We start from the raw sequence: 24,844 nt of genomic DNA on the forward strand, positions 1-24,844 counted from the left end.
CCCTTTCCTTTCCTCTTCTCTGCTCCCTCCTCTCCTCTTCTCCCTCCACTCCCTTTCCTCTCCTCTTCTCCCTCCACACTCCCTTCTCTCCTCTGCTCTTCTCCCTTCACTCCCCCCACTCCCCCTTTCCTCTCCTCATTTCCCCCCACTCCCCCTTTCCTCTCCTCATTTCCCCCCACTCCCCTTTCCTCTCCTCATTTCCCCCCACTCCCCTTTCCTCTCCTCTCCCTCCACTCCCCCTTTCCTCTCCTCATTTCCCTCCACTCCACTCCCCCTTTCCTCTCCTCATTTCCCTCCACTCCCCCTTTCCTCTCATCTCCCTCCACTACCCCTTTCCTCTCATCTCCCTCCACTCCCCCTTTCCTCTCATCTCCCTCCACTCCCCCTTTCCTTTCCTCTCATCTCCCTCCACTCCACTCCCCTCCCCCTTTCCTCTCATTTCCCTCCACTCCACTCCCCCTTTCCTCTCATTTCCCTCCACTCCACTTTTCCTCTCATTTCCCTCCCCTCCCCCTTTCCTCTCATTTTCCTCCACTCCCTTCCCCCTTTCCTCTCATTTCCCTCCACTCCACTCCCCCTTTCCTCTCATTTCCCTCCACTCCACTCCCCTTTTCCTCTCATTTCCCTCCACACTCCCTTCTCTCCTCTCCTCCCTCCACTCCCCCTACTCTGCTCTTCTCCCTCCACACTCCCTTCTCTCCTCTGCTCTTCTCCCTTCACTCCCCCTTTCCTCTCCTCATTTCCCCCCACTCCCCTTTCCTCTCCTCATTTCCCCCCACTCCCCTTTCCTCTCCTCTCCCTCCACTCCCCTTTCCTCTCCTCTCCCTCCACTCCCCATTTCCTCTCATTTCCCTCCACTCCACTCCCCCTTTCCTCTCATTTCCCTCCACCCACTCCCCCTTCCTCTCATTTCCCTCCACTCCACTCCCCCTTCCTCTCATTTCCCTCCACTCCACTCCCCCTTCCTCTCATTTCCCTCCACTCCACTCCCCCTTCCTCTCATTTCCCTCCACTCCACTCCCCTTTTCCTCTCATTTCCCTCCACTCCCCTTTTCCTCTTATTTCCCTGCCCTCCCCTTTTCCTCTCATTTCCCTCCACTCCCCTTTTCCTCTCATTTCCCTGCCCTCCCCTTTTCCTCTCATTTCCCTCCACTCCCCCTTTCCTCTCCTCATTTCCCCCCACTCCCCTTTCCTCTCCTCATTTCCCCCCACTCCCCTTTCCTCTCCTCTCCCTCCACTCCCCTTTCCTCTCCTCTCCCTCCACTCCCCATTTCCTCTCATTTCCCTCCACTCCACTCCCCCTTTCCTCTCATTTCCCTCCACTCCACTCCCCCTTCCTCTCATTTCCCTCCACTCCACTCCCCCTTCCTCTCATTTCCCTCCACTCCACTCCCCCTTCCTCTCATTTCCCTCCACTCCACTCCCCCTTCCTCTCATTTCCCTCCACTCCACTCCCCTTTTCCTCTCATTTCCCTCCACTCCCCTTTTCCTCTTATTTCCCTGCCCTCCCCTTTTCCTCTCATTTCCCTCCACTCCCCTTTTCCTCTCATTTCCCTGCCCTCCCCTTTTCCTCTCATTTCCCTCCACTCCCCTTTTCCTCTCATTTCCCTCCACTCCCCTTTTCCTCTCATTTCCCTCCACTCCCCTTTTCCTCTCATTTCCCTCCACTCCACTCCTCTCAATTGAATAACGAGCAGAACACAGTGATCTAAACAATGCAAAAAGGCTCCATATGACAACTTTCACTACTGGGAGAACTGAACTCACTGACTGACTGGTTGACTGATGGAATGGCTGACTGGATAACTGACTGGCTGGCCGGCTGGCTAACACACTGATGCACGGGTCTGGTTTCACTCCATCCTCTAGCTCCATCCCATAGTTCCTACGTCACTGACACTGTGTGGTTCTGGTTCCATAATGACCCCTAGCTCCCAACTCGCTAAAGTAAGACCCTAGATATTTTTTCCTTCTCCAGAACATGTGCACCAATTGACCTGTGATGTGAGCACGTCTTTGTAAGCAGGAACGATCCAGCCCCAAACCACAAAGGGTTAAATAATATCCCACACACTCAGGCTTCAAAGACCAGCCTCTAATATGAACCTTTTGTGCCACTTAAAAGACCCAAGGACTCCTTTGACTCTGACGGGAGCAGACATATTGAAATTTCATTTAAAAACTGTGTAGAACGTCGTGACCACAGTCCTATCTGCTTTGATCATGGTGACACTGAGGGGGTATACGCTGTTAGCCGGCATGGCTGGGAGGAAACATATATAAGCACATGGGCACAAACAAGTACACATTCACAGACACAAGCCTGGTGGACATGTGCCACCCTGCATCATCAGCTGATTATGAGAGTGCGTGGGCTCGTTAAATGTTTGGAAGACAAGACTAGGGAGCTACTCTCTAATCTGTGGTAGCATGATTAGAGAGCACCAGCAGAACCATATATTCTCTACAGGAAGTATCCTCTACAGGAAGTCAGTATCCTCTACAGGAAGTATCCTCTACTTATGATCATTTGATAGTTGTGGAATGAATCATTACAGAGCACCCATACACAAACAGATATTGAGATGCTAGCCAGAGGTACTGTAGCTCACTCCTAGCTACATCAAAGTCTCTGCTATAGTAATATGGCAGCTAACGCAAGAGGGGAATTCCCTTTCAGCCTGTCTCCCTCTCTCTCCCTCGGTGACAGACATAGATGACAGATGGACAGACTGGGTTACCGTGACTACAGCCAGACATGCCAGGGCGATAACCTCACCACGGCAACCTCCCGGGACCAATGATTCATTAATATGACTTTAGCAGGAGCTCTCACAGAATGTGATATACTTGGTCCTCCACAATTATGTAATGGCCTCGCCTTGTAAAGAGACGATCTGGCTTAACTGTAACACACACACCACAAGCATGTCTGTACGCACACACAGAAAGTCTATTTTCATACGGTGTCCTTTTAACCTGGTGACATGTGCAGTAGTCATCTAGTGTGTGAGAGTCAGTGGTGGTGGGCTGTGTTTGTTATGATGGTGAGAATGTCATACAGCTGCCTTGATCCTGACGATTCCCTCATAAACCCAGGGCTTAATATCACAGTGTCTGCATCCCAAACTACACCCTATTCCCTTGATACTGCACACGTTGGTCAAAAGTAGTGCACTATAAAGGGAACAGGGTTTAATTATCTTAAGGGTTAGGGAGGATATTAGCATCCTGTTGTCCCTAATAACCAGGTCTCTGAAGAGTCCTAATATTACAATGAAGGTCACTCCTTCACTGCACCATGTTGTAGATGACTAAAAGGGGAACGTTTGCCCTGGTAAACAGAGTTGGCATCCCAAAAGACACCCTAATCCCTATACAGTGCGCTACTTTTGACCAGGGCCCATAGGGAATACGGTGCCACTGGAGACACAGCCAGTAGGATGACGTTGCTTCTAAACACTGATCTGGCACAACCTCTGGATCCATGATCACAGTGCAACTAAGACAAAACCAGAATGGTCCACTAACAGTGTAGACTATGATTTGTGCAGAATAGCGGGTGTGTGTGTAGATTAGCGGGTGTGTGGATGTGTGTGTAGATTAGTGGGTGTGTGTATAGATTAGTGGGTGTGTGTGTAGATTAGTGGGCGTGTGTATGTGTGTGTAGATTAGCAGGTGTGTGTGTGTAGGTTAGTGGGTGTGTGTATGTGTGTGTAGATTAGTGGGTGTGTGTATAGATTAGCGGGTGTGCGTATGTGTGTGTAGATTAGCGGGTGTGCGTATGTGTGTGTAGATTAGCGGGTGTGCGTATGTGTGTGTAGATTAGCGGGTGTGCGTATGTGTGTGTAGATTAGCGGGTGTGCGTATGTGTGTGTAGATTAGCGCGCGTGTGTGTAGATTAGCGTGTGTGTGTGTAGATTAGCGGATGTGTGTGTGTGTGTGTGTGTAGATTAGCGGATGTGTGTGTGTGTGTAGATTAGTGGGTGTGTGTGTGTAGATTATAGTGGGTGTGTGTGTGTAGATTAGTGGGTGTGTGTGTGTAGATTAGCGGGTGTGTGTGTGTAGATTAGCGGGTGTGTGTGTAGATTAGCGGGTGTGTGTGTAGATTAGCGGGTGTGTGTGTGTAGATTAGCGGGTGTGTGTGTGTAGATTAGCGGGTGTGTGTGTGTAGTTTAGCGGATGTGTGTGTGTGTAGATTAGCGGGTGTGTGTGTGTAGATTAGTGGGTGTGTGTGTGTAGATTAGTGGGTGTGTGTGTGTAGATTAGTGGGTGTGTGTGTGTAGATTAGCGGGTGTGTGTGTTTAGATTAGTGGGCGTGTGTGTGTGTAGATTAGCGGGTGTGTGTGTGTAGATTAGCGGGTGTGTGTAGATTAGTGGGTGTGTGTAGATTAGTGGGTGTGTGTAGATTAGCGTGTGAGTGTAGATTAGTGGGTGTGTGTAGATTAGCGTGTGTGTGTGTAGATTAGTGGGTGTGTGTAGATTAGTGTGTGTGTGTGTGTAGATTAGTGTGTGTGTGTGTAGAGAGAACATGTGTATGAGTGTGTAGATTAGTGTGTGTGTGTGTAGAGAGAACATGTGTATGAGAGGGAGAGAAAGAGAGCGAGAGAATGTATGTGGGCAGGGTTAGTGGTGGATGTCATAGCTGATAAGTGTATTCGTGCTGATGATGATGCTAATGACACAGTCAGTGAGCCAGTACACTGGCTAGCTACAGCAGACAGGAGTGACTCACTGATTAGCGTGAGCCACATTAGCCAGCATCAGCTACACGTCTCAATGAGCTGGTGGGAGAGATGTTACTCTAGCTAGGCTAAAGCGAACTAGCTAAGGCAGCAATGGGGTGAGTCATTGATTTGTGTTAGCCACATTAGCCAGACACTAGCCACACGTCTCAGTGAGTGGGTGAGGAGGATGCTAGCCTACGCTTCACTTCAGTGAGCTGTCCTTCATTAGACAATGACAGAAGAGAGGAAGATCTATCACATCTGAATGGGGTTGAGATGAAGCTGCCAGCATCTCTTTGTGTGGACTGTGTGCATACAGTACATGTTAGTGTGTGCGAAATGACATTTACCTAATGCAACACCGAATCCTCTCCTCATTAGAAGACTAATGACAGTGATGTGGGCTGACGAGAGCCCAGACCTGGACTCCTGCTGACACACACTTGGAGCTGGAAGTGTCCTGGGCTCCAGTCCAGAGCGTTGGAGCTGACAGGCTTTGGCGCTCGTTCGTGCGTGTGTGTACATGCTCCAGTATATTTGTAGTTCTGATGGCTTTGCGCCCTTGCCCTCTCCCACACAAATATCAAGTCACACCAGCTACACTCTCTCTCGCTCCAATCGCCTTCTCTCTCTCCCTCTGCTTCTCAGTAGTTGAAAATTACAAGATAGGAAATGTTCGAGTGTGTCTTCATGTGGACATTACATGTGCTCCATAAGTTGTCCACTGAAGACAGAATAGTCTATTGTGTAAGACAGCGTTATGTCAGTCTAGACAACGTTATGTCAGTCTAAAACGTAATCTATTGTGTAAGACAACGTTATGTCAGTCTAAAACGTCATCTATTGTGTAAGACAGCATTATGTCAGTCTAAAACGTCATCTATTGTGTAAGACAGCGTTATGTCAATCTAAGACAACGTTATGTCAGTCTAAAACGTCATCTATTGTGTAAGACAACGTTATGTCAGTCTAAAACGTCATCTATTGTGTAAGACAGCGTTATGTCAGTCTAAAACGTCATCTATTGTGTAAGACAGCGTTATGTCAGTCTAAGACAGCGTTGTCAGCCTAAAACGTCATCTATTGTGTAAGACAGCGTTTTGTCAGTCTAAGACAGCGTTTTGTCAGTCTAAAACGTAATCTATTGTGTAAGACAGCATTATGTCAGTCTAAGACAGCGTTATGTCAGTCTAAGACAGCGTTATGTCAGTCTAAAACGTAATCTATTGTGTAAGACAGCGTTATGTCAATCTAAGACAGCATTATGTCAGTCTAAGACAGCGTTATGTCAGTCTAAGACAGCGTTATGTCAGTCTAAGACAGCGTTATGTCAGTCTAAGACAGCGTTATGTCAGTCTAAGACAGCGTTATGTCAGTCTAAGACAGCGTTATGTCAATCTAAGACAGCGTTTTGTCAGTCTAAAATGTAATCTATTGTGTAAGACAGCGTTATGTCAGTCTAAGACAGCGTTATGTCAGTCTAAGACAGCGTTATGTCAGTCTAAGACAGCGTTATGTCAGTCTAAGACAGCGTTATGTCAGTCTAAGACAGCGTTATGTCAGTCTAAGACAGCATTATGTCAGTCTAAGACAGCGTTTTGTCAGTCTAAGACAGCGTTTTGTCAGTCTAAAACGTAATCTATTGTGTAAGACAGCGTTATGTCAGACTAAAACGTAATCTATTGTGTAAGACAGCGTTATGTCAGTCTAAGACAGCGTTATGTCAGTCTAAGACAGCGTTATGTCAGTCTAAGACAGCGTTATGTCAGTCTAAGACAGCGTTATGTCAGTCTAAGACAGCGTTATGTCAGTCTAAGACAGCGTTATGTCAATCTAAGACAACGTTATGTCAATCTAAGACAACGTTATGTCAGTCTAAAACGTCATCTATTGTGTAAGACAACGTTATGTCAGTCTAAAACGTCATCTATTGTGTAAGACAGCGTTATGTCAGTCTAAAACGTCATCTATTGTGTAAGACAGCGTTATGTCAGTCTAAGACAGCGTTGTCAGTCTAAAACGTCATCTATTGTGTAAGACAGCGTTATGTCAATCTAAGACAGCGTTTTGTCAGTCTAAGACAGCGTTTTGTCAGTCTAAAACGTAATCTATTGTGTAAGACAGCATTATGTCAGTCTAAGACAGCGTTATGTCAGTCTAAGACAGCGTTTTGTCAGTCTAAAACGTAATCTATTGTGTAAGACAGCATTATGTCAGTCTAAGACAGCGTTATGTCAGTCTAAAACGTAATCTATTGTGTAAGACAGCGTTGTCAGTCTAAGACAGCGTTATGTCAGTCTAAAACGTAATCTATTGTGTAAGACAGCGTTATGTCAATCTAAGACAGCGTTATGTCAGTCTAAGACAGCGTTATGTCAGTCTAAGACAGCGTTATGTCAGTCTAAGACAGCGTTATGTCAGTCTAAGACAGCGTTATGTCAGTCTAAGACAGCGTTATGTCAGTCTAAGACAGCGTTATGTCAGTCTAAAACAGCGTTATGTCAGTCTAAGACAGCGTTATGTCAATCTAAGACAGCGTTTTGTCAGTCTAAGACAGCGTTTTGTCAGTCTAAGACAGCGTTATGTCAGTCTAAGACAGCGTTATGTCAGTCTAAGACAGCGTTATGTCAGTCTAAGACAGCGTTATGTCAGTCTAAGACAGCATTATGTCAGTCTAAAACGTAATCTATTGTGTAAGACAGCGTTATGTCAGTCTAAGACAGCGTTATGTCAGTCTAAAACGTAATCTATTGTGTAAGACAGCGTTATGTCAATCTAAGACAGCGTTATGTCAGTCTAAGACAGCGTTATGTCAGTCTAAGACAGCGTTATGTCAGTCTAAGACAGCGTTATGTCAGTCTAAGACAGCGTTATGTCAGGCTAAGACAGCGTTATGTCAGGCTAAGACAGCGTTATGTCAGTCTAAGACAGCGTTATGTCAGTCTAAGACAGCGTTTTGTCAGTCTAAGACAGCGTTATGTCAGTCTAAGACAGCGTTATGTCAGTCTAAGACAGCGTTATGTCAGTCTAAGACAGCGTTATGTCAGTCTAAGACAGCGTTATGTCAGTCTAAGACAGCGTTATGTCAGTCTAAGACAGCGTTTTGTCAGTCTAAGACAGCATTATGTCAGTATAAGACAGCGTTATGTCAGTCTAAGACAGCGTTATGTCAGTCTAAAACGGCATGTATTGTGTAAGACAGCGTTATGTCAGTCTAAAACGTCATCTATTGTGTAAGACAGCATTATGTCAGTCTAAGACAGCGTTATGTCAGTCTAAAATGTCATCTATTGTGTAAGACAGCGTTATGTCAGTCTAAAATGTCATCTATTGTGTAAGACAGCATTATGTCAGTCTAAGACAGCATTATGTCAGTCTAAAACGTCATCTATTGTGTAAGACAGCGTTATGTCAGTCTAAAATGTCATCTATTGTGTAAGACAGCGTTATGTCAGTCTAAAATGTCATCTATTGTGTAAGACAGCATTATGTCAGTCTAAGACAGCATTATGTCAGTCTAAAACGTCATCTATTGTGTAAGACAGCGTTATGTCAGTCTAAAATGTCATCTATTGTGTAAGACAGCGTTATGTCAGTCTAAAATGTCATCTATTGTGTAAGACAGCATTATGTCAGTCTAAGACAGCATTATGTCAGTCTAAAATGTCATCTATTGTGTAAGACAGCATTATGTCAGTCTAAAACGTCATCTATTGTGTAAGACAGCGTTATGTCAGTCTAAGACAGCGTTATGTCAGTCTAAAATGTCATCTTCAGTGTGTCCAGCTGAAGCCCCCATCAGTCTGTTTATGCCTCTAATGTAGTCTACAGTCAGTAATGGAGAGAATGTAGTCTACAGTCAGTAATGGAGAGAATGTAGTCTACAGTCAGTAATGGAGAGAATGTAGTCTACAGTCAGTAATGGAGAGAATGTAGTCTACAGTCAGTAATGGAAGAATGTAGTCTACAGTCAGTAATGGAGAGAATGTAGTCTACAGTCAGTAATGGAGAGAATGTAGTCTACAGTCAGTAATGGAGAGAATGTAGTCTACAGTCAGTAATGGAGAGAATGTAGTCTACAGTCAGTAATGGAGAGAATGTAGTCTACAGTCAGTAATGGAGAGAATGTAGTCTACAGTCAGTAATGGAGAGAATGTAGTCTACAGTCAGTAATGGAGAGAATGTAGTCTACAGTCAGTAATGGAGAGAATGTAGTCTACAGTCAGTAATGGAGAGAATGTAGTCTACAGTCAAAAATGGAGAGAATGTAGTCTACAGTCAAAAATGGAGATAATGTAGTCTACAGTCAGTAATGGAGAGAATGTAGTCTACAGTCAGTAATGGAGAGAATGTAGTCTACAGTCAGTAATGGAGAGAATGTAGTCTACAGTCAGTAATGGAGAGAATGTAGTCTACAGTCAAAAATGGAGAGAATGTAGTCTACAGTCAAAAATGGAGAGAATGTAGTCTACAGTCAAAAATGGAGAGAATGTAGTCTACAGTCAAAAATGGAGAGAATGTAGTCTACAGTCAAAAATGGAGAGAATGTAGTCTACAGTCAGTAATGGAGAGAATGTAGTCTACAGTCAGTAATGGAGATAATTGTTCTGTGATAGTGCAGAGAGCCAGGAGGCACACAGCCAAAAGGTCTGTCCACACAAAGAGCAGGGAGGGAGGGAGGGAGGGAGGGTGTTGCTCTAATTTCCCAACACAACACTTGAATACACACATTCAGACGTTCTTTGACAAAATGGACAACATTGTACTGAAGCACAAGCTGAACCGTTACTAGAGGATTGGGGTTCTCTACTGGTCTTTAAAACTGAGTGGGAGCCTGGTAGTAGGGCCGGAGGTGCACTGATGAAAACGCTGTGACAGTGTGTGTAGGCGAAGGGTTAGCCGTTGTGTGTTGTTAGAGAGAGAGCAGAACACCCAGGAGCCATCCATCCATGCCAAGGGTGAAAAGCACACACACACACACACACACACCAAAGACTTCTGTGTTGTGAGTGGAGGAGTTGATATGGTGGGGGTGATTGTTGGTTGGGCAGTAAGTGACAGACATACACCTCCCAGTCCAAAGTGCTATTGGTACATAGAGTGATGGTTAAGTGAATCTCGCTGTTCCTGCAGCCTAGCTGGTGGGCTGGAGACTGGAGACACAGAGAAATAGGGGAATACAGAGTTAAAGAAAGAGAGAACAGAGAGAGAACAGTGTTTGTAAAAGGTCTATTGAGTCCAGAGGCTCCTTGGCCTTGGGCTGCTCCAGACTACTACTCTAATGACCACTAACGGTAGGACCACTCTCACCCCCCACAGCCAGCACTGTGTGTGTGTGTGAGTCACTTACTGCATGAACACAATGATACCCACTAATCCATCCACCTCCTCTCACAAAATGTAAGCGAATGTGTGTTTTTGTGATTGTCATTTCGGTCCCATTACCCAGTTTGGGGAGTGTTTGGTTTTGGTGCATTGTGCCTGGTCTTAAATGGCACAGAGCCTGCCCGTTTGGGTTGGCCCCTCTACACAGACACACTCACTAAGACCTACAACTGTTAGACCAGTAGACAGGCTGTTGAGGCAGATTACCCATCTCTCCCTGCTGTGTGTCTCTGAATGACACCAAGTCACTTCGCCACGGAGACGCACCCACTGCACAGAGAGGTGTTTCACACAATAGACAGCACCTAGGTTTCTCTCTCTCACACACACACACACACCTCAACAAAAAAAATGCAAACACCACAAAGCAACCAGGCAGCACTTCACCTGAAACTAACCCAGACTGACAAAGCATTCACACTCAAAAACATTGGTCCCTTCACCAGCAATACATCAGCAATACACTATCTGCTAGGTTTAACCCAGTTGTGTGTGAAAAGGCTCACAGAGCTACTGTAGGGAGCCTAGTGGGGTGGAGGAGGGAAGGGAAGCCAGGAGATAGGGTGAGAGGACAGTGGGCCAGTCATGTAGACAGATAGTCAGGCATGGTAGGTCACCTTTAATAACTGTGGCACGAAAACAGCATCCATAAACTACTTCATCCAATCTGACAAAAGTGTTCAAATAGATTTCTCACACCCCAACAGGTTCTAAGTCAATTTAGTCCTTCACACTTTTGGAATGTCTTGCAAAAACACGTGTCTGTCTATAAATTCTGCTTGGCTACTAGAGGATAGAGATAAAGAAACACACACCTCCCCTTCTCCCAGGTCCTCAGAGTGCTGCCCCCGGAACTGACTGAGGACCTGTGTTATGGTTACCCCAGACCAGACAACATCCGCAGTTACCACCCCTTGAAGGAAAGCACATACACAGTACTTGCTAGCTCTACTCAACACACACATGCACACTTTCACCAGATTTTAGAACCAAGTCAAAGTGCAGGGCTGTCGACTACACACATGCCTGTTTCCAGAGGTCTGATGGAGAGAGAGAAAGACTGCAGAGACAGACGCCACAAAGGAGACAAGGGGCCAGGCTTTCCTTCTAGGGAATGGTCAAGGTCCAGAGGCTGGAGAGAGTGTGCACAGAAGAGAGGTACTCACACACGTATGTACACGCCACACACAAAAACGCACACGACAGGACTGCAACTTTGGCGCAACTGCCAAACGATTTAAAGCCAGGAGAGGAAGAAAAACAGAAAGGAAAAGAAAGAGGATTTCTGCCTGCGTCTGAAGTCTGATGTGTGAACGAGCTGTTTAAAGAAAACAAAAGCAGAGTCATTCCTCCACATTCCCACGACTCCCTCTCTCTCCATTCTGCATCCATCCCGCTCCCTGTTACAGTAAGTTACCCAACACCTCCCTCCTCCTGGGAATAGTTAGAACAGATGAATCAGCCCAATGCTACACGGCTGCTCTACAGTTGAGGCTATTTCCTACTATGCGAGGTGACCGACTTACTGACTGACACCACATTGAAAGGCTTCCTTCTATCATTTGAATGATAACTAGTGCCAAGGGGTTTAGCAAGGAGCCAGAAATAAAGCAGGCTAAAACACCCAACTGGGAGAGAGAAATCAAGTAAAGATTAGAAAGAGAAACAGAGAGAGAAAAGGAAAGCCAGAAATGTCTCACCATCAGTTGAACTTATCGCTGTTAGTTTTAAGTCAGTCTTATTAAAAGACATTACAACCGAATGACCTTCAGACCTCAGAATCTTTCCCCTTGTTAACTCCTTGTTTTAAGGCTTGTTTGTAACTCCGTAACATTGATTTGACCGGTTCTGTGTAACTTTATCAGGCCCTGGAGGGAAACGAACCAACGCCAGCAGAACTGTCTGGACTTACCCCTTCCTCATTTAAGTTCCTTCCTCAAGTTCTCTCACGTCACCCCGCTCCTCCGCTCTCTCCACTGGCTTCCAGTTGAAGCTCGCATCCGCTACAAGACCATGGTGCTTGCCTACGGAGCTGTGAGGGGAACGGCACCGCAGTACCTCCAGGCTCTGATCAGGCCCTACACCCAAACAAGGACACTGCGTTCATCCACCTCTGGCCTGCTCGCCTCCCTACCATTGAGGAAGTACAGTTCCCGCTCAGCCCAGTCAAAACTGTTCGCTGCTCTGGCCCCCCAATGGTGGAACAAACTCCCTCACGACGCCAGGACAGCGGAGTCAATCACCACCTTCCGGAGACACCTGAAACCCCACCTCTTCAAGGAATACCTAGGATAGGATAAGTAATCCTTCTCACCACCCCCCTCCCTAATGATTTAGATGCACTATTGTAAAGTGGCTGTTCCACTGGATGTCAGAAGGTGAATTCACCAATTTGTAAGTCGCTCTGGATAAGAGCGTCTGCAAAATGACAAAAAATAAATAAAAAAAAATAAAAATAAAAATTAAATCCACTCTTACAGCCCATCCCTGGACTACTCTCTTACCCCTTCCTCATTTAAATCCACTCTTACAGCCCATCCCTGGACTACTCTCTTACCCCTTCCTCATTTAAATCCACTCTTACAGCCCATCCCTGGACTACTCTCTCTTACCCCTTCCTCATTTAAATCCACTCTTACAGCCCATCCCTGGACTACTCTCTCTTACCCCTTCCTCATTTAAATCCACTCTTACAGCCCATCCCTGGACTACTCTCTCTTACCCCTTCCTCATTTAAATCCACTCTTACAGCCCATCCCTGGACTACTCTCTCTTACCCCTTCCTCATTTAAATCCACTCTTACAGCCCATCCCTGGACTACTCTCTCTTACCCCTTCCTCATTTAAATCCACTCTTACAGCCCATCCCTGGACTACTCTCTTACCCCTTCCTCATTTAAATCCACTCTTACAGCCCATCCCTGGACTACTCTCTCTTACCCCTTCCTCATTTAAATCCACTCTTACAGCCTATCCCTGGACTACTCTCTCTTACCCCTTCCTCATTTAAATCCAATCTTACAGCCCATCCCTGGACTACTCTCTCTTACCCCTTCCTCATTTAAATCCACTCTTACAGCCCATCCCTGGACTACTCTCTCTTACCCCTTCCTCATTTAAATCCACTCTTACAGCCTATCCCTGGACTACTCTCTCTTACCCCTTCCTCATTTAAATCCACTCTTACAGCCCATCCCTGGACTACTCTCTCTTACCCCTTCCTCATTTAAATCCACTCTTACAGCCTATCCCTGGACTACTCTCTCTCACCCCTTCCTCATTTAAATCCACTCTCACAGCCTATCCCTGGACCACTCTCTCTTACCCCTTCCTCATTTAAATCCACTCGTACAGCCCATCCCTGGACTACTCTCTTACCCCTTCCTCATTTAAATCCACTCTTACAGCCTATCCCTGGACTACTCTCTCTTACCCCTTCCTCATTTAAATCCACTCTTACAGCCTACCCCTGGACTACTCTCTCTTACCCCTTCCTCATTTAAATCCACTCTTACAGCCTATCCCTGGACTACTCTCTCTCACCCCTTCCTCATTTAAATCCACTCTCACAGCCTATCCCTGGACCACTCTCTCTTACCCCTTCCTCATTTAAATCCACTCTTACAGCCTATCCCTGGACTACTCTCTCTTTACCCTTTCTTCTTCTAACTAATGTCTCAGTAATTCATGTTGCGGTGGAGGATTGGAGGGGACTTCAAATACCTTAGCTGCCATAGCTTCTGTGAGGAAGAGAGGTTCATGTTACCTAGCCGACCACATTAAAATGCCAGAGGGCGACTAGAGTCAATTTGCACTAGACGCCAAAATAAAAGAATTAGTGGGGCACAGTGTTTACATTAATGGGTCAGTGTAGGGGGGGGCTGGCTGTGTATGTGTGTGTACACATTATGTGTCTGCTCTTTTCCCTAGAGTCACTAGAGACTCAACTTTACAGCATAGGCTTTACTTTAACCAGAGTATTCTCCAAATACCTTACCCTTGCCAAATAGGAAACTAGTGACAGAGCTCAGCCATGCCAACACTGTAGCCTCCCTAAGACCACTAATGACTGAGAAAAGAGAACACCGTTTACTGTTAGAGTTCAATGTTACACGGATAATCACTCATTTGACAGAAACAGAGTGTGTTACATAAACCTTTTTGGGCGTTCCAAATGGTTCCGTTTGGTTCTCCCAGTAGAACGTTGGGAGTAGAGCGGCTGGCCAGGAAAACGAGGAGGAAATCGTTTAGGCTCCATAAGTGCCCAATTGTATCCTGGTTTTCCCAGTTTTCCTGGTCTGGCCAGGGCTTTTCCCAAGCTGTGGACTGTCTCAGACTGAGTGTCTAAACACAAGACTGTGTTTGGGTTAGCTATACTTACTGGATTACAGGGGGGAAATATAAGGAGGAAGGGACAGAGAATGAGAGAAGGATAGAAAGAGGAGTAGAGGGAGAGAAAACAGATGAAAGAAAGGAAAGATGTTTACTGTAGGATCGTTTTTCCTCCCAGCTTTCTTGTACTGGAGGAGGGGTGTGTGTGTGTGTGTGCGTACACAAGAGGATAACATGTGTTCGTAATTTGTCTAAATGAGTTGAGATGCTTCATTAGGTACTGTGTGTTTATTAGGCCTTACTATAAAGCTGCTGCTCTGGGAATCTGTCCTGGGGTCAGTTTAACACAGACTGAAAGGTCACTCATACTACTAATACACACAGTCCAAAAAGATAGAACCTGACTAGAGTGCCTGTAAATGCACAATTAGCAGCAGCAAGCCAAAACCCTGACTGGACCCTGTGCTATGTACGATCGGTGTTTGCTGTGAAGCTCAGACACAAGCCCTCTGTGTTGCTCATTTAGTGAATTAAGTAGCGCTGACCAGAGGGCTGGCTGGTTAGAGGCTACTCACTTAGCTAGCCTAGCTCTTTCTGCCAAAGGCTTTAATGTTGTAGTTAGATACAGGAGCCTCTTCCTCCTAGAGGCTGTAAGAGTGGCCTAAGGGGTAATCGTGGACCTTGAGAGTTTGGGGCGCTTGTTGTATAGTATGAGCACTCCGAGCAAAAATACATGCACACACACGCAGGGAAGCCCCAATAAGGAGACGAGGGAGTGGGAACACTGGTGTGTGGGGGGGACTTTCACATGGCCAGTGGAAATGCCAGGACTAGCTGCCAGACAAAATACACCACAACAGGCACCTTCCCGGTGCCCCGTCTCTCCCCCTCATCTCTGCTGCTGGATAATGGCATTAAGTGTGTTTGTAACCCCCATGGGGCAGTGCTCACTGTTCATCCACACATCGGGACAGCACAGAGTAGAGCTGCTGTTGACACCTGAACCTACTCTTATGGAGTAGCACTACAGGGCTGAGGGAAATAAAGCACGCCACACACACACACACACACACACACACACACACACACACACACACACTGATTCCGGTATGCTAATATGCAAACACACATGCTCCAAGCACACACAATCTCCCCGCTCCATATAAAGTGGCATTAATATAAGCAATATGTGCAGGGCAGTTTGGCAGTATACATGACTTCATATAGTCTCACAGCCTGACAGTCAAGCCTTCATTGAAAACACATGTTCTCAGGGGGGAGTTGGCGTGTCACTGTGTGTGTGTGTGTGTGTGTGTGGGGGGGGGGGGGGGGTTCTTTGTATGTTTAACGGTTCGGAATACATTTCCGCTCTCACATGAGCGGAGTACAGCCTGTGTGTATGAATTTAAACACACGGTATGCGTATGTGTGTGTGATTCATAAGCCTGGCTGGTCTGGGTTATTTTGGGGAATACTGGAGAAAGCTGTGCTCTGGTACACTTGGCCAGCAGTCCTCTAGCCTGGGGAGAGCTGAACTTCTGAATTCATTTAGATGGTGTTACGCACTGGGGTGTGGGTGTGTGTGTGTGTTATTATATAGGAGGAAAATGGGCTTAAGGGAATGCACACGCACACTAAACAAAAACACAGATGAATATTAATAAAAGTATTTCTCATATTATTACACAAAACACAAGGTAAGAGCTAACCCAAAAAAAGGCCCAGGGCAAAGTTTGGCTAATGAACATGTGTACGGCCTGATGTTTCCCAGCCTCTCTATTCCTCCTCTTCTTCCCCCTCCTCCTAGACAATGAAGGCTAAATTAGATAGATAAGGATCTGGGAAAGAGTTCAAATCAAAAGAGAGAGGGACGTTCACATCTGGTCCTGTTCTGCTGTCGTCAAATGAATGGTTCTTAAACTGTGTGCTGCTGGAATGTGATAACTTGAGCTTCCTGCACTACTGATAACAAGAGAGGAGAGACCGCTATGTGGCCCTAAACAGAGAGCACACAGTGGCAGAATACCTGACCACTGTGCATGACCCAAAATGAAGGAAATCTTTTGACTATGTACAAAGTCAGTGAGCATAGCCTTGCTATTGAGAAAGGCCCCTGAAGGCAGACTCTCAAGAGAAGACAGGCTATGTGCTCACTGCCCACAAAATGAGGTGGAAACTGAGTTGCACTTCCTTACCTCCTGCCATTTTTCCCTCAGATTACACAAAGAATTTGAAAACATACCCAATTTTGATAAACTCCCATATCTACTGGGTGAAATACCACAGTGTGACATCACAGCAGCAATATTTGTGACCTGTTGCCACAAGAAAAGGTCAACCAGTGAAGAACAAACACCATTGTAAATACAACCCATATGTATTTATTTTCTCTTTTGTACTTTAAGTATTTGCACTTCTTTACAACACGGTATATAGACATAATATGACATTTGACCTGTCTATATTCTTTTGGAATAATACTTTTTTCTATTGTTTATTTCACTTGTGTTTATTATCTATTTCACTTGCTTTGGCAATGTAAACATGTTTCCCATGCCAATAAAGCCCTTAAATTGACAGAGAGAAAGAGCGAGAGAGAAAAAGTGAGAGAGAGAAAGAGAAGGCGAGAGAGAAGGTGTGAGAGAGAAGGTGTGAGAGAGAAGGTGAGAGAGAGAAAGAGAAGACGAGAGAAAGGGAAGGCGAGAGAAAGAGAAGACGAGAGAGAGAGAAGGCGAGAGAGAGAGAAAGAGAAGGCGAGAGAGAGAGAGAGAGAAGGCGAGAGAGAGAGAAGGCGAGAGAGAGAGAAGGCGAGAGAGAGAGAAGGCGAGAGAGAGAGAAGGCGAGAGAGAGAGAAGGCGAGAGAGAGAAGCCGAGAGAGAGAAGCCGAGAGAGAGAAGGCGAGAAAAAGAGAAGGCGAGAAAAAGAGAAAAGGAGAAGGCGAGAGAGAGAGAAGACGAGAGAGAGAAGGCGAGAGAGAGAGAAAGCGAGAGAGAGAAGACGAGAGAGAGAGAGAAGGCGAGAAAGAGAGAAAGAGAAGACGAGAGAGAGAGAAGGCGAGAGAGAGAGAGAAGGCGAGAGAGAGAGAGAGAGAGAGAGAGAGAGAAAGAAGGCGAGAGAGAGAGAGAGAGAAGGCGAGAGAGAGAGAGAGAGAGAGAAGGCGAGAGAGAGAGAGAGAGAGAGAGAGGCGAGAGAGAGAGAGAGAGAAGGCGAGAGAGAGAGAGAGAGAGAGAGACAGGCGAGAGGGAGAGAGACAGGGAGAGAGAGAGAGAGAGAGAGAGAGGCGAGAGAGAGAGAGAGAAGGCGAGAGAGAGAGAGAGAAGGCGAGAGGGAGAGACAGGCGAGAGGGAGAGAGACAGGGAGAGAGACAGGGAGAGAGACAGGGAGAGAGACAGGGAGAGAGACAGGGAGAGAGACAGGGAGAGAGACAGGGAGAGAGACAGGGAGAGAGACAGGGAGAGAGACAGGGAGAGAGACAGGGAGAGAGACAGAGAGAGAGACAGAGAGAGAGACAGGGAGAGAGACAGAGAGAGAGACAGGGAGAGAGACAGAGAGAGAGACAGAGAGAGAGAGACAGAGAGAGAGAGACAGAGAGAGACAGAGAGAGAGAGACAGAGAGAGAGACAGAGGGGAAGTGGAGGAAACCTCGGAAGAAGAAAGAGGGGATGCATTCAAGAGACAGCAATGTACAGCAAAAGCGGCACAAATATAAAAACAAACAAACACATACAAAAATACAGACACCTGCAGTATACCTACATAAAGCTGCACTTTTACAAACAGATAAAACCTCATGACACATCACAGACAACACACAAACACAACTGCATGTTACTACAAATTCAAGACAGAAGAAAAGGACAAAGAAAGAGCTCACTAAGAAAAGCGTCAGGTTGGTTTTGGGTCGACAGTGAAGACGCTACGAAGCAGCAGAGGTGCTGACAGAACCAGTGGACATCACATCAGAGAGATTCATGTCCCTCTCGCTTTCTTTCTTTTCCTCCCTTTTATGTTTCCTAGAGATGACGCTATTGCTGATGATGCGGACTCTGGAGGGTGCATGTCCTTTCGCTTTCTCTCCATCCCTCCATTTCTTTCTCTCATCCTTCTATTTCTTTCTCTCCATCCTATTTCTTTCTCCCAACCCCTTCCATTTCTTTCTCTCCATCCTATTTCTTTCTCCCAACCCCTTCCATTTCTTTCTCTCCATCCTATTTCTTTCTCCCAACCCATTCCATTTCTTTCTCTCCATCCTATTTCTTTCTCCCAACCCCTTCCATTTCTTTCTCTCCATCCTATTTCTTTCTCCCATCCCCTTCCATTTCTTTCTCTCCATCCTATTTCTTTCTCTCATCCCTCTATTTATTTCTCTCCATCCCTCTCCATTTCTTTCTCTCCATCCTTCTCCATTTCCTTCTCTCCATCCTTCTCCATTTCCTTCTCTCCATCCTTCTCCATCCTCTCCATCCTTCTCCATTTCCTTCTCTCCATCCTTCTCCATTTCCTTCTCTCCATCCTTCTCCATTTCCTTCTCTCCATCCTTCTCCATTTCCTTCTCTCCATCCTTCTCCATTTCCTTCTCTCCATCCTTCTCCATTTCCTTCTCCATTTCCTTCTCTCCATCCTTCTCCATTTCCTTCTCTCCATCCTTCTCCATTTCCTTCTCTCCATCCTTCTCCATTTCCTTCTCTCCATCCTTCTCCATTTCCTTCTCTCCATCCTTCTCCATTTCCTTCTCTCCATTCTTCTATTTCTTTCTCTCCATCCTTCTCTTTTTCTTTCTCTCCATCCTTCTCTTTTTCTTTCTCTCCATCCTTCTCTTTTTCTTTCTCTCCATCCTTCTCTTTTTCTTTCTCTCCATCCTTCTCTTTTTCTTTCTCTCCATCCTTCTCTTTTTCTTTCTCTCCATCCTTCTCTTTTTCTTTCTCTCCATCCTTCTCCATTTCTTTCTCTCCATCCTTCTCCATTTCTTTCTCTCCATCCTTCTCCATTTCCTTCTCTCCATCCTTCTCCATTTCTTTCTCTCCATCCTTCTCCATTTCTTTCTCTCCATCCTTCTCCATTTCTTTCTCTCCATCCTTCTCCATTTCTTTCTCTCCATCCTTCTCCATTTCTTTCTCTCCATCCTTCTCCATTTCTTTCTCTCCATCCTTCTCCATTTCTTTCTCTCCATCCTTCTCCATTTCTTTCTCTCCATCCTTCTCCATTTCTTTCTCTCCATCCTTCTCCATTTCTTTCTCTCCATTTCTTTCTCTCCATCCTTCTCCATTTCTCTCTCTCTCCATTTCTCTCTCTCTCCATCCTTCTATTTCTTTCTCTCCATCCTTCTCCATTTCTTTCTCACCATCCTTCTCTACCTATGGCTGCGCACGTGCAAACACACACACACACAAAGCCCCAAGCGGACGTTCTTCACGTTCCTCCGGTGATTGGAAACACACTCCAGTAAAACGTCCGTGGGACCTAATGTCCAGGTGAGGAGAGAAAGGCTGCCAACTCTTCCTGTCACACACACACAATGCAGGCACACACACACAATGCACACACACAATGCACACACACACAATGCACACACACAATGCAGACACACAATGCAGACACACAATGCAGACACACAATGCAGACACACACACACACACACACAATACAGACACACGCAATATAGACAAACACACACTTCATCTCTCCCTCTTGCCCTCTCTCACACACCCGACCCTTTCTCTACCTGGCTGGTGTCACATGTATCCGTTAGCTGGAAGGTGACTTGGCTGGAGGGGTGTGTGTGTTGCCCACTACAATGAATATACAAAGACTGCTTCTGTGGCTGGGGTGGACCAGGTGAGCAGATATCATCTAACACACACACACACTAGCTCAACTGCAGAGGAAATTACCTGCAGCACACATCTCCACACCTGGACACTGGGGCTGACCGACCAGGGGAGGTTGGGAGAGAAAGAGAGAGAGAGAAAGAGAGAGAGAAAGAGAGAAAGAGAGAGAGAAAGAGAGAGAGAAAGAGAGAAAGAGAGAGAGAAAGAAAGAGAAAGAGAGAGAGAAAGAGAGAGAGAAAGAGAGAAAGAGAGAAAGAGAGAAAGAGAGAGAGAAAGAGAGAAAGAGAGAGAGAGAAAGAGAAAGAGAAAGAAAGAGAGCGAGAAAGAGAAAGGGAGAGAAAGAAAGAAAGAGAAAAAGAGAAAGAGAGAGAAAGAGAGAGAAAGAGAGAGAGAAAGAGAGAGAAAGAGAGAGAGAGAGAGAGAAAGAGAGAGAAAGAGAGAGAAAGAGAGAGAGAAAGAGAGAGAAAGAGAGAGAGAAAGAGAGAGCGAGAGAGAGAGGAAAGATGAGGGGGGGTAAGGCAGTCGTCACCTGACCATTCTATGACACTGTGACTTCCCCTATGCCATCGGAAACCATGGTAACATCCTTTCAACCTCCCAGCCCTGCCAATCCCTCAACAGCTCATAATATCGACTCCACAACTCAACCCGCACAAGGACAAAACCATCAGGAGACTAAAATAACTATAAAACAACCATTGTGCCACCTGGGCTTTGTGAATAGACTACAAATAGCTAAAGTTTCCCCTCCAATTACTTAGGTGGGGCGATATTGCCCCACATTCTAACTTCAACTGGGCTGAATAGAACATGTGGAATTTTGCCATATGGACTAAGAAAGAGAGACAGCGAGACAGGGAGGAACTAGAAAAAGAATGATAGTGATAGAAAGCATTTCCGACAAGCATCCCCACATTGGGAGACTGAAATGAGTTCACCCCTCTGTTTCTATCATCTCTCACTTTCTCCCTCCCGCTCTCCCTCCTGACTGCGTTCTCATTTTCCATCTCCTATTCATTTTTAACCACTTGTCAGCGATGCGACCCCCACACTGCTTTACAGATGGAGTGTGTTGGAGGGCGGCGGTGTGCATTAGCGTTACTCTGCTCCGCCTCCGCTAGCTAGCTGGGTGTAAAAAATACCATTACAGCTGCCGGCTGTGGGGTCGTCCAGATCGATCCATTATGGAGCTGAGAGGGCCGGCTGGGACCTACTTTAACACCCCGCCCAGTTGGATTATCCCACACTGCACTGGAGACACTGCCAAAATGAGTTAGTGTCATGGAGACGAGGGAGGGAAGGGGTAGGCTCGTAGAGAGTGGGAGGCATATGCTGGGGAGAGAGAGGAGGGACCAGGGTCGAAGTCAGTGATAGGAGTGGAGGGACCATCCAGCATGTGTGCCCACAACGGCCCAGTGCCTTACATGGAGAACTGGAACTTTAGGGGTGACATAGGGCAGTGAACACCTATGGAGGGACGAAGTGATAGGAGTGGAGGGACGAAGTGATAGGAGAAAGAGATTTGTCACCAACTTTGCATGGTGTCGACTCCAGGGTCGTCTCGGAGTGGACTTGTCAGTGTTAACGACTTTCCCCCTGAAGAGACGTAAGGAATATCTATCTATAGGCTATCTATCCCCTCAGAAACATATCCATCCATGCATGTGTGCCCACAACGGCCCAGTGCCTTACATGGAGGGTAAAGGCTGGAACTTTAGGGGTGACATTGTCTCCAAACTGACATGTCGTCCCTAAAGTGACACTACACACCCTGCCATTACACACACAGAACACCTATGGCATCCACTGCCCCCTGGCATTACACACACAGAACACCTATGGCATCCACTACCCCCTGGCATTACACACACAGAACACCTATGGCATCCACTACCCCCTGGCATTACACACACAGAACACCTATGGCATCCACTGCCCCCTGGCATTACACACACAGAACACCTATGGCATCCACTACCCCCTGGCATTACACACACAGAACACCTATGGCATCCACTGCCCCCTGGCATTACACACACAGAACACCTTGGCATCCACACACAGAACACCTATGGCATCCACTGCCCCCTGGCATTACACACACAGAACACCTATGGCATCCACTACCCCATTACACACACAGAACACCTATGGCATCCACTACCCCCTGGCATTACACACAGAACACCTATGGCATCCACTGCCCCCTGGCATTACACACACAGAACACCTATGGCATCCACTGCCCCCTGGCATTACACACACAGAACACCTATGGCATCCACTGCCCCCTGGCATTACACACACAGAACACCTATGGCATCCACTGCCCCCTGGCATTACACACACAGAACACCTATGGCATCCACTGCCCCCTGGCATTACACACACAGAACACCTATGGCATCCACTGCCCCCTGGCATTACACACACAGAACACCTATGGCATCCACTGCCCCCTGGCATTACACACACAGAACACCTATGGCATCCACTGCCCCCTGGCATTACACACACAGAACACCTATGGCATCCACTACACACACAGAACACCTATGGCATCCACTGCCCCCTGGCATTACACACACAGAACACCTATGGCATCCACTATTACCCAGAACACCTATGGCATCCACTACACACACAGAACACCTATGGCATCCACTACCCCCTGGCATTACACACACAGAACACCTATGGCATCCACTACCCCCTGGCATTACACACACAGAACACCTATGGCATCCACTGCCCCCTGGCATTACACACACAGAACACCTATGGCATCCACTATGGCATCCATCCTGGCATCCACTGCCCCCTGGCATTACACACACAGAACACCTATGGCATCCACTACCCCATTACACACACAGAACACCTGGCATTACACACACAGAACACCTATGGCATCCACTGCCCCCTGGCATTACACACACAGAACACCTATGGCATCCACTACCCCCTGCCCCACAGAACACCTGGCATCCACTACACACACAGAACACCTGGCATGGCATCCACACAGAACACCTATGGCATCCACTGCCCCTGGCATTACACACACAGAACACCTATGGCATCCACTTACACACACAGAACACCTATGGCATCCACTGCCCCCTGGCATTACACACACAGAACACCTATGGCAGCATATGGCCACTACCCCCTGGCATACACACACAGAACACCTATGGCATCCACTGCCCCCTGGCATTACACACACAGAACACCTATGGCATCCACTGCCCCCTTACACACACAGAACACCTATGCATCCACTGCACACATTACAGAACACCTATGGCATCCACTGCCCCCTGGCATTACACACAGAACACCTTGGCACACACACCTATGGCATCCACTGCCCCTGGCATTACACACACAGAACACCTATGGCATCCACTACCCCCTGGCATTACAGAACACCTTGGCATCCACACACAGAACACCTATGGCATCCACTGCCACAGCATTACACACACAGAACACCTATGGCATCCACTACCCCCTGGCATTACACACACAGAACACCTATGGCATCCACTGCCCCCTGGCATTACACACACAGAACACCTATGGCATCCACTGCCACAGCATTACACACACAGAACACCTATGGCATCCACTACCCCCTGGCATTACACACACAGAACACCTATGGCATCCACTGCATTACACACACAGAACACCTATGGCATCCACTACACACAGAACACCTATGGCATCCACTTACCCCTGGCATTACACACACAGAACACCTATGGCATCCACTGCCCCCTGGCATTACTACCCACACAGAACACCTATGGCATCCACTGCCACAGCATTACACACACAGAACACCTCCATGGCATCCACTATGGCCCCCCCCCTGGCATTACACACACAGAACACCTATGGCATCCACTACCACCTATGGCATCCACTACCCCCTGGCATTACACACACAGAACACTGCCCACCTGGCATTACACACACAGAACACCTATGGCATCCACTACCACAGCCCATCCACTGCCCCCTGGCATTACACACACAGAACACCTATGGCATCCACTGCCCCAGGCATTACATCCACTACACACATTACACACACAGAACACCTATGGCATCCACTGCCCCAGCATTACACACACAGAACACCTATGGCATCCACTGCCCCCTGGCATTACACACACAGAACACCTATGGCATCCACTGCCCCCTGGCATTACACACACAGAACACCTATGGCATCCACTGCCCCCTGGCATTACACACACAGAACACCTATGGCATCCACTGCATTACACACACAGAACACCTATGGCATCCACTGCCCCCTGGCATTACACACACAGAACACCTATGGCATCCACTGCCCCCTGGCATTACACATCCACATTACACACACAGAACACCTATGGCATCCACTACCACAGCACTGCACACAGGCATCCACTGCCCCCTGGCATTACACACACAGAACACCTATGGCATCCACTACCACAGCACTGCACACAGGCTCTCTCTCCAGCTCAAAAGTGCACTAACCCTGATCATCAGCACACACTAATCAATGTC

The 24,844-nt window shown here is 46.9% G+C and overlaps 1 protein-coding gene and 1 long non-coding RNA gene across 10 annotated transcripts in view; both read right to left on the reverse strand.

Annotated features, from left to right (window-relative positions):
- The window catches only part of LOC135546378 (BCAS3 microtubule associated cell migration factor-like), a 363,062-nt gene that overhangs the window by 191,849 nt on the left and 146,369 nt on the right, over window positions 1–24,844 (reverse strand). The gene's annotated exons all lie outside the window — the stretch shown is intronic.
- On the reverse strand, window positions 21,773–23,950 carry LOC135545275 (uncharacterized). 3 transcript variants are annotated; one of them, XR_010456440.1, is made up of 5 exons: window positions 23,895–23,950; window positions 23,731–23,854; window positions 22,925–23,008; window positions 22,461–22,796; window positions 21,773–22,276 (listed from the first exon to the last, which is right to left on the reverse strand). It is a non-coding gene; the product is annotated as an uncharacterized LOC135545275 (long non-coding RNA). The 3 variants fall into 3 exon arrangements; XR_010456438.1 differs by having other exon boundaries at window positions 23,731–23,939; XR_010456439.1 differs by lacking the exons at window positions 21,773–22,276; window positions 22,461–22,796 and adding an exon at window positions 22,815–22,867 and having other exon boundaries at window positions 23,731–23,939.

The sequence above is a fragment of the Oncorhynchus masou genome, chromosome 9 (genome assembly GCF_036934945.1).
Source record: "Oncorhynchus masou masou isolate Uvic2021 chromosome 9, UVic_Omas_1.1, whole genome shotgun sequence".
NCBI classification, from domain to species: domain Eukaryota; kingdom Metazoa; phylum Chordata; class Actinopteri; order Salmoniformes; family Salmonidae; genus Oncorhynchus; species Oncorhynchus masou.